The sequence below is a fragment of the Fukomys damarensis genome, unplaced genomic scaffold (genome assembly GCF_012274545.1).
Source record: "Fukomys damarensis isolate Sample0158 unplaced genomic scaffold, DMR_v1.0_HiC HiC_scaffold_39, whole genome shotgun sequence".
In the NCBI taxonomy this organism is placed as follows: Eukaryota; Metazoa; Chordata; class Mammalia; order Rodentia; family Bathyergidae; genus Fukomys; species Fukomys damarensis.
The window spans coordinates 52,562,367-52,571,861 of NW_022900951.1; positions in this window are offsets into that span (position 1 = coordinate 52,562,367).

A 9,495-nucleotide genomic window follows, 5' to 3' on the forward strand; every position below is an offset into this window, starting at 1 on the left:
AAATAGATGGGGAAATAAGATGCTTCCACGACAAAGAGCACCTCAGAAATTTCATGAACACCAAACCAGCACTGCAAGGAATTCTAAACAATATCCTAGAAAAGGACAACGAAGTTCACAATAACATGAGGCCCAACAGACCAAATCAAATAGGCAAGGCAGGAAATTAAAAGGAGATGGGAGAAAAAGTAAAAAGAGGTAACAAAAGGACAATAACATGACAAGAATAAATCAAAATATATCAGTTATAACCATGAATGTTAATGGCCTCAATTCACCAATCAAGAGAAACAGATTGGCAGAATGGATTAAGAAGCAAAATCCAACAATATGTTGTATACAAGAAACACACCTAGTTCAAAAGGAAGTCCATAGACTGAAAGTGAAAGGATGGAAAACAATTCTCCATGCGTCAGGAGTCCAGAAAAAAGCAGGGGTAGCAATCTTATTCTCAGATAAAGTAAATTTCAAACCAAAACTCATTAAGAGAGACAAAGAAGGACACTACATCCTTGTAAAGGGAACAATTCAAGAGGAAGAGCTGACAATCATAAACATATATGCACCAAATACAAATGCCCCCAACTATATAAAACAAATATTAAGTAACATGAAAAACCAAATAAGCACTAATACAATTGTAGTGGGGGATTTAAATACCCCACTATCACAAATTGACAGATCTACTAGGCAGAAAATCAACAATGAAATAATAGAACTGAACCAAGCTTTGGAACACATGGACTTAATAGATGTTTATAGAGTATTCCACCCCCAAAAACCAGAATATACATTCTTTTCGGCTGCACATGGATCATTCTCCAAAATAGACCACATACTGGCTCACAAAACAGGTCTAAATAAATGCAAAAAAATTGAAGTCATCCCCTGTTTATTATCAGATCATAGTGCAATCAAACTAGACATCAATAGCACAAGAAACTATAGAAACTTCACAAGCACATGGAAACTGAACAACACTCTCCTAAACAATCAATGGATTACAGAGGAAATTAAAGAAGAAATTAGACAGTTTTTACAAATAAATGAGAATGCCAATACAACATACAGGAATCTTTGGGACACAATGAAAGCAGTTCTACGTGGAAAATTCATAACATTGAATGCCCACACTAGGAAAACAGAGCGGGCTCAAATAAACAACTTAACGATGAAACTTAGACTCCTAGAAAAACAAGAGCAAGAAAAACCCAAAGCTCGAACAAGAGAGGAAATTATAAAGATCCGAGCAGAAATCAATGCAATTGAAATTAAGAAAACGATACAAAAAATAAATGAAACAAAGAGCTGGTTTTTTGAAAGAATAAATAAAATTGACAAACCCTTAGCTAATCTTATCAAAAAAAGGAAAGAAAAGGCTCAGATCCATGCAATTAGGAATGAAAAAGGCGAAGTCACAACAGATCCGAAAGAAATCCAGAGGATCATGAACACCTACTTTGAGAACCTGTACTCTAATAAAATGGAAAACACAGAAGAAATGGACAGATTTCTAGATACTTATGAATTACCAAAGTTGAACGAAGAAGATAAAAACATTTTAAACACCCCAATCACAATCAGTGAAATTGAAAATGTAATTAAAAACTTACCAACAAAGAAAAGCCCAGGCCCTGATGGATTCACTGCTGAATTTTACAAGACATTTAGAGAAGAACTACTACCATTACTCTTCAAACTTTTCAATGAAATTGAAAGAGAAGCTATACTTCCAAATTCATTCCTGGAAGCAAGTATCACTCTGATTCCCAAACCAGAGAAAGATACAACCAAAAAGGAGAACTACAGACCAATCTCCTTAATGAATATAGATGCAAAAATCCTTAATAAGATACTAGCAAACAGAATACAGAGGATTATTAAGAAGATCATCCATCATGACCAAGTCGGATTTATTCCAGAGATGCAAGGGTGGTTCAACATACGAAAGTCAGTGAATGTAATACATTATATTAACAAAGTCAAGGACAAAAACCATATGATCCTCTCAATAGATGCAGAAAAAGCATTTGATAAAATTCAACACCCATTCATGATAAAAACCCTGCAAAAAATTGGAATAGATGGTCTATACCTCAATTTAATAAAGGCTATTTATGAAAAACCATCAGCCAACATCATATTGAATGGCCAAAAACTGAAAACCTTCATGTTAAAATCAGGAACAAGACAAGGATGCCCACTATCGCCACTTCTCTTCAATATAGTTCTGGAAACATTAGCCACAGCAATTAGACAAGAGAAAGAAATTAAAGCAATAAAGATAGGAAAGGAAGAAGTTAAACTATCATTATTTGCTGATGATATGATACTATACATTGAAGATCCAAAAAACTCTACCAAAAAACTTCTAGACTTAATTGACAGATTCAGTGGAGTTTCTGGATACAAGGTGAATACCGAAAAATCAGTAGCCTTCTTATACACAAATAGCAGACACACAGAAAGAGAAATAAGGGAAAAAATTCCTTTTACAATAGCATCCAAAAAAATGAAGTATCTAGGAATCAATCTAACAAAAGAAACAAAAGATCTCTACACTGAAAACTACAGCACTCTGAAAAAAGAAATCGAAGAGGATATAAAAAAATGGAAAGATATCCCCTGCTCCTGGGTAGGAAGAATCAACATAGTGAAAATGGCCATACTACCGAAACTGCTATATACATTCAATGCAATGCCAATTGAAATTCCAACACTATATTTCACAGAACTAGAAAAAAGAATCCAAAAATTCATTTGGAACCACAAGAGACCTAGAATAGCAAAAGCCATTATAGGCAACAGTCACATGGCACCAGGTGTAACAATTCCCAATTTGAAACTATACTACAAAGCCACTGTGATAAAATCAGCATGGTACTGGCAAAGAAATAGGCCTGAGGATCAATGGAACAGACTGGAAGACACAAAAACAAATGCAGATGTACTCAGCTACCTCATCTTCGACAAAGGAGCTCACCATCCTCAGTGGAGGAAAGATAGCCTCTTTAATAAATGGTGTTGGAAAAACTGGATATCAACCTGTCACAGATTAAAATTAGACCCTTATCTTTCGCCATGCACTAAATTAAAATCCAAATGGATTAAAGATCTAAATATTAAAACAGAAACATTAAACTTGCTGGAAAGTAAGTTAGGCAGAACTCTGGAAGACATTGGTATAGGAAAAGACTTTATGAACAAATCCTCAGTAGCACGGGAACTAGCAGAAAGAATCAACAACTGGGATCTCATCTTACTAAAAAGCTTCTGTACTTCAAAAGAAACCATTAGCAGAACTAAGAGACAATCTACAATGTGGGAAAAAATTTTTACCAGCTGTACCTCAGACAAAGGACTATTATCAAGGATATATAAAGAACTCAAAACAATCAGTCCCCCCAAATATAAAGACCCGATCCAAAAATGGGCATCCGAAATGAACAGACATTTCTCATACAAAGAAGTGAAAGCAGCAAGAAAATATATGAAAAAATGTTCCACATCACTGGTCATTCGAGAGATGCAGATGAAAACAACACTGAGATTCCACCTCACCCCACAAAGAATGGCTGCTATCAAGAAATCACACAATAACAAATGTTGGCGGGGTTGTGGGGAGAAAGGAACCCTCCTCCATTGTTGGTGGGAGTGCAGACTAGTGCAACCACTATGGAAATCAATATGGAGATACCTCAAAGAGCTTGGACTGGAGGTTCCATTTGACCCAGCCATCCCTCTGTTGGGTATCTTTCCAAGAGAACTAAAAGAATCATATCACAGAGAAGTATGTGCACCCATGTTTATAGCGGCACAGTTTGTAATAGCTAAATCTTGGAAACAACCTATTTGCCCATCCGTTGGAAACTGGATAAAGAAGATGTGGTTTTTCTATAAAATGGAATATTACTCAGCCATAAAGAGCGAGAGAATAGATTCATTCATAGGAAAATGGATACATATTGAAGATATACTCCTAAGTGAAATAAATAAGTCCCACATGTGTAAATACCAAATAGTTTCCCTGGTGTGAATATTCTGCAACAATGCATAAGATTCTAATAAGATTACTGACATTTAGAAATGGGAGGAAAGGAGCTAAAGGTGTAGGGAAGGTGTGATACGTAGGGGAAGAACAAAAAGGGAAAAGAAAAAAATGTGAGAGAATGAAAAGATGAAAATAAAGTGTTTGTAGATGGGGAGGGGAGGAGGGGGTGAAGGGAGGGCAGAGGAGAGGGGAAAAAATGAGAATCAAGACTTGTAGAGGTACAAGATCCCAACAATGAATGTAACTGTACTGTATCCCTAAAATGTACCAATAAACTCAATTAAAGCTGAAAAAATGCTTAATTATTTATTTATTTTTCTCATTTAGTTTATCAGCACTTTTTTAGTATAGAGTACAGTTACATTTATCAATTGGAACTTGTACCTTTATATGGCACACCTTGGTTTTCATTTTTTTCTCCATACCCCTGCCCTCTCTTCACCCCTCCTCACTTCCCTATTTACAAATACTTTATTTCTATTTTTTTATTTTCTCGTGTTTTTTTCTTTTCCCTTACTTCCTTTCCCCTGCCCTTCCCACTTCCTCTTCACCCTTAACCCTTTTCTTCCTATTTCACATTGTCAGTTATACAATTCGGACCTTATTTACACTTTTAGTTTTTCACACCAGAGAAACTAATCAGTATTTACACATGTGTGTCTTATTTATTTCACTTAAGAGTATGGCCACAATATGCATCCATTTTCCTATGAATGACTCTAGTTTTTCATGCTTTATGGCTGAGAAGTACTCCATTTTACAGAAAAAACACATCTTCTTCATCCACTCTCCAACCGATGGGCAATTGGACTGTTTCCAAGTTTTAGCTATTACAAACTGGCATGCTATAAGCATGGGTGTGCATAAACCACTGTGGTATGATTCTTTTTAAGTCTTTTCGAAAGATTCCCAGAAGAGGGATAACTGGGTCCAGTGGATCTTCTAATCCTAGTTCTTTGAAGTATCTCCATGTTAGCTTCCACAGTGGTTGTACCAGTCTGCACTCCCACCAACAATGGAGAAGGGCTCCATTCTACCCACAGATCTGCCAACATTTGTTATTGGTTGATTTCTTGATAGCAGCCATTCTTTGTGGGGTGAGGTAGAATCTTAGTGCTGTTTTCATCTGCATCTCTCGAATGACAAAGTGATGTTGAACCTTTTTTCATATATATATATTTTCGGCTTTTACTGTTTTGAGAAATGCCTGTTGATTGCAGGTGCCCATTTATTATTATTATTAGTAGTAGTAGTAGTAGTAGTAGTTGTAGTAGTAGTAGTAGTAGGGATTGAACTTGGGTCCTTGTGATTGCAAAGCAGGCAGAGGAACCACTGAGCTAAATCCCTGGGCCCAGGTGTCCATGAACCATGTTTTTATATTTGGGGATCTGTTCATTTTTAGTTCTCTATATATTCTGGATAATAGTTTGAGGATCAGCTGGTAAAATTTTTTCCCACATTTTAGGTTGTCTCTTAGTTCTCTTGGTGGTTTCTTTTGCAGTGAAGAAGCTTTTTAATAAGATGGAATTCAAGTTGTTCATTCATTGCTCTAGTTCCCATGCTACTGAGAATTTGTTCCTAAAGTGTTTACCTATGCAATGTCTTCAAGAGTTCTACGTACCCTATCTTCCAGCAAGTTTGGTGTTTCTTTTTTAATATTTAGATCTTTTTTTTCTTTTTTTCCTGATTGAGTTTATTGGTACATTTTAGGTGTACAGTACATTACATTCATTATTGGGATCTTGTACCTTCAAATGATAGGTCATGGTTCTTGTTTTTTACTCTTGTATATGTAGATCTTTAATCCACTTGGGTATTAGTTTAGTGCATGGTGAAAGACAAGAGTTTAGTTTTAATCTTTAGCAGGTTGAAATCCAGTTTTTCCAACTCCATTTATTGAAAAGGCTATCTTTCCTCCACTGAGGATGGTTGGCTCCTTTGTCAAAGATGAGGTAGCTGAGTATATTTGGAGTTGTTTCTGTATCTTCCAGTCTATTCCACTGATCCTTGGGGTTTTTTGTTTGTCAGTACCATGCTGTTTTAATCACTGTGGCTTTGTAGTATATTTTCAGGTTTGGGAATGTGATACCCCCTGCCATGGCACTGTTGCCTAGAATGGCTTTTGTTATTCTAGGTCTCTTCTGATTCCAAATGAATTTTTGGATTATTTTCTCTAGTTCTGTGAAATATACTGTTGGAATTTCAATCAGAATTGCACTGAATCTGTATAGTTATTTTGGTAATTAGCCATTTTCACTATGTTGACTCTTCCTACCCAGGAACAGGGGATATCTTACCATTTTCTTATATCCTCTTTAATCTCTTTTTTCAGAGTGCTCTAGTTTTCAGTGTAGAGGTCTTTTGCTTTTTTAGTCAGATTGATTCTTAGATATTTCATTTTTTGGATGCTATTGTGAAAAGAATTGTTTCCCTAATTTCTCTCTCAGTGAGTCTGTTATTTGTGTACAAGGCTATTGATTTTTTGAGAATTGACTTTGTATCCAGATACTCTGCTAAAAGTGTCAATTAAGTCTAGAAGTCTTTTGGTGGAATTTTTTGGGTCTTCAATGTAGAGTAGAGTAACATATTGTCAGGAAATAATGACAGTTTAACTTCTTCCTTTCATATCTTTATTGCTTTAATTTCTTTGTCTTGTCTAATTGCTGTGGCTAATGCTTCCAGAACTATATTGAAGAGGAGTGGTGGTAGTGGGCATCCTTGTCTTGTTCCTGATTTTGACGTGATGGTTTTCAGTTTTGGGCCATTTAATATGATGTTGGCTGTTTTTTTTTTCATAGATAGCCTTTATCAAGTTGAGATGAAGACCATCTATTCCAATTTTCTGCAGTTTTTTTTTTAATCCTGAATGGGTGTTGAATGTTGTTGAATGTTTTTTCTCATGATGCTTATTTAAATGCCCACTTCCTGGAGAATGATAAAATGAATCAGCATGCTAATGGGTGAAAAAGATAGACAGCAATGGAGCATCTTCTCTGCCTCTCAAGGTGTTATGATTTGGACCTAAAAATGACCTTAATTCTTCTGTTTAGAGAGTGATTGGACCATGGAGGTTCTATATTTATCAGCATATTTATCCATTGATGAGTTCAGTAGCTAAATGTTCTGGTATGAGATGGGATCTGGGGGGAGGTCAGTCACTGGAAGCATGATGTGGAAGGTTATATTCCTGTCATGGCTCCTCTCTTATCTCTCTGCTTCCTGGCTTCCCTGAACTGAACATCTTTCCTTCCACCATGCTCATCTCCCATCCCCTTTCTGCCTTCTGGCCAAGCACAAACAGAAACCATGAACCAAAACAAAATCCTCCTTTAAGTTGTAGATGTTAGGTATTTTGCTTCAGTGATAGAAAAGTGACTAAGACAAACAGTGGTAAAAGAAATGAAGTGGTTGCTGTGACTGTACCTAACCATGTGTTTCAGAAGCTTTTGGAAGTGCTTCATGAGAGGTGTTTGGAAAGGCCAGCTAGAGAAGACCTATAATGATATGAGCTAAGTGTGATGGGGAATTCTGGTCAGAACCTAGAAGACAACAGACAGTAAAAGCTAGGTTGAGGAAGTTTCACTTGGGAACAATGACTCCACTGGCAGTTGGACTAGAACCATGTGTTATACTCTGATGGAATTTTTTTTCTACATTTAGCCCACCATGTCCTAAAAATTTGAAGGATACTGAGAAGTTAATCTGGTGTAGAAAATGTCAAGTCCCCCCAATGACCAGTTTGCGGCATGAATAATACTGGATGCTTTTAGCCAGATTCATAGTAAAAATTAGTGGCAAATGGCAAAGCCAAATGATTTGAAATGTTTCCGGTTTTTATGGGAGAGAAGTGCCTGCAATGTTAGAGCAGAGATCATGACTATTGAAAAGATTAACATTAAATAGAAGGCAAGTACTCTGTATTAGGATAATAAGAAGCATGTTCTGAGGGCATTTCAAAAATAAGTAACACCCTACAAATTCCAAGCTCAAGCGTGCAAAACTGTACATTTTCAGTTGAAAAGAGACCTTTTGGGCCCCTGTTTGATAAAGGCCTCTCAGGGAATTGGTTTTCTGGGATTTATTTCACTTGGCTTAGCCATCCAACACTCAGAGACTTCTATAGTCATGATCCAAGGCCATCTGGCTACTGCTTACGTAGGCAGCATACCTTCGTGTCATTCATGTGGTGCTGAGTTTTCAGGCATGAAGAATGCAAGAGTTGTGAGGTCAGGGATGCTTCCACCCAGATTTCAGAGGAAAGCTTAAGAGGCCAGGCAGTGTGCTCCTGAGAGGGCAGTGTATAAAACTGAGTAAACTTGTGAGTACAATAGAGATCCCAAGAATTTGGAGAAGCCAGGAAGCATAGAATGCCTGCTAAGGAAAGTTAGAGCAGCGAGTGGAGCCAGACCAAGGGAAAGAACATTTGTGGCCATAAATAGAAATGCCCAAGCCCTATTAAGTTTATATCTCAACATAACTTGCCTAGATGCTGGACTTGGCGATACAAGATGTAATGTGCACCCTACTGGATTTTGGTCTTGATTTGGTCCTATTCCTTCTATACTCCTATTTCTCCTTATTGTTATAGGAATGTTTCCGCTGCATCACTGTAGATTGGAAGCATTTTTAAAATTTTTTATAGGGGTTCATTCTAGGAGTTTGCTTTTTATCTTTGGACATTAACTTTTTGGCAATGTTCATTATAGTATTTTATGTATTTTGCACAATAAAGTGGACATGAATCTTTTGGGGTCAGGGGATAGATACTATGTTTAAACCTAGAATGTCCCTCAAAGGCCTCGTGTGTTCAGAATTGGGGCCTTTGGGGGTAATTGGATCATGGTGGAACTATACTTATTAGTGTATTCATCTATTATAATTTCAGAGCTGTATGTACTGTTAGGGAATGAGGATTCGGTGGGGGAATGACTTAGAAGAACATATTTCCCTCTGCAGCTCCTCTTTTCTCTCTGCTTCCTCACTGCCATGTGATAAGTAGCTGTCCTCCACCAAGGCCTTTCCACTATGCCATTTCTGCACTGAAGCCAGCCAACTATAGACTGAAAGTGTGAGCCAAAATAAAGCTCTCTTCCTTTAAGTTATGGTTGTCAAGTATTTTATTACAGACATGGAAATGTCACTAAGATTCAAGGTATCTGGGTAATTATATGAACAGCCTGAACATTTTCTACTTTCTCTAGCACACACAGGTCATAGAGGCTTCCATTCAAGAATTAGCTTTATAATGACACTAATGCTTTATGTTTCCTGGGTCACAGAGAATCATTCGAGAATTTAAAACGTACTATTAATGAGGAGAGGATAAATAATCCATGGCTACTGGCTACTACAGCTATGTTGTCTGTCTTGACAAGAACCTTGGACTGGACTTTTGGTAGTAAGGTTTTCTTAGGGATCCCAAAATCATATTGGCTATATTTGCT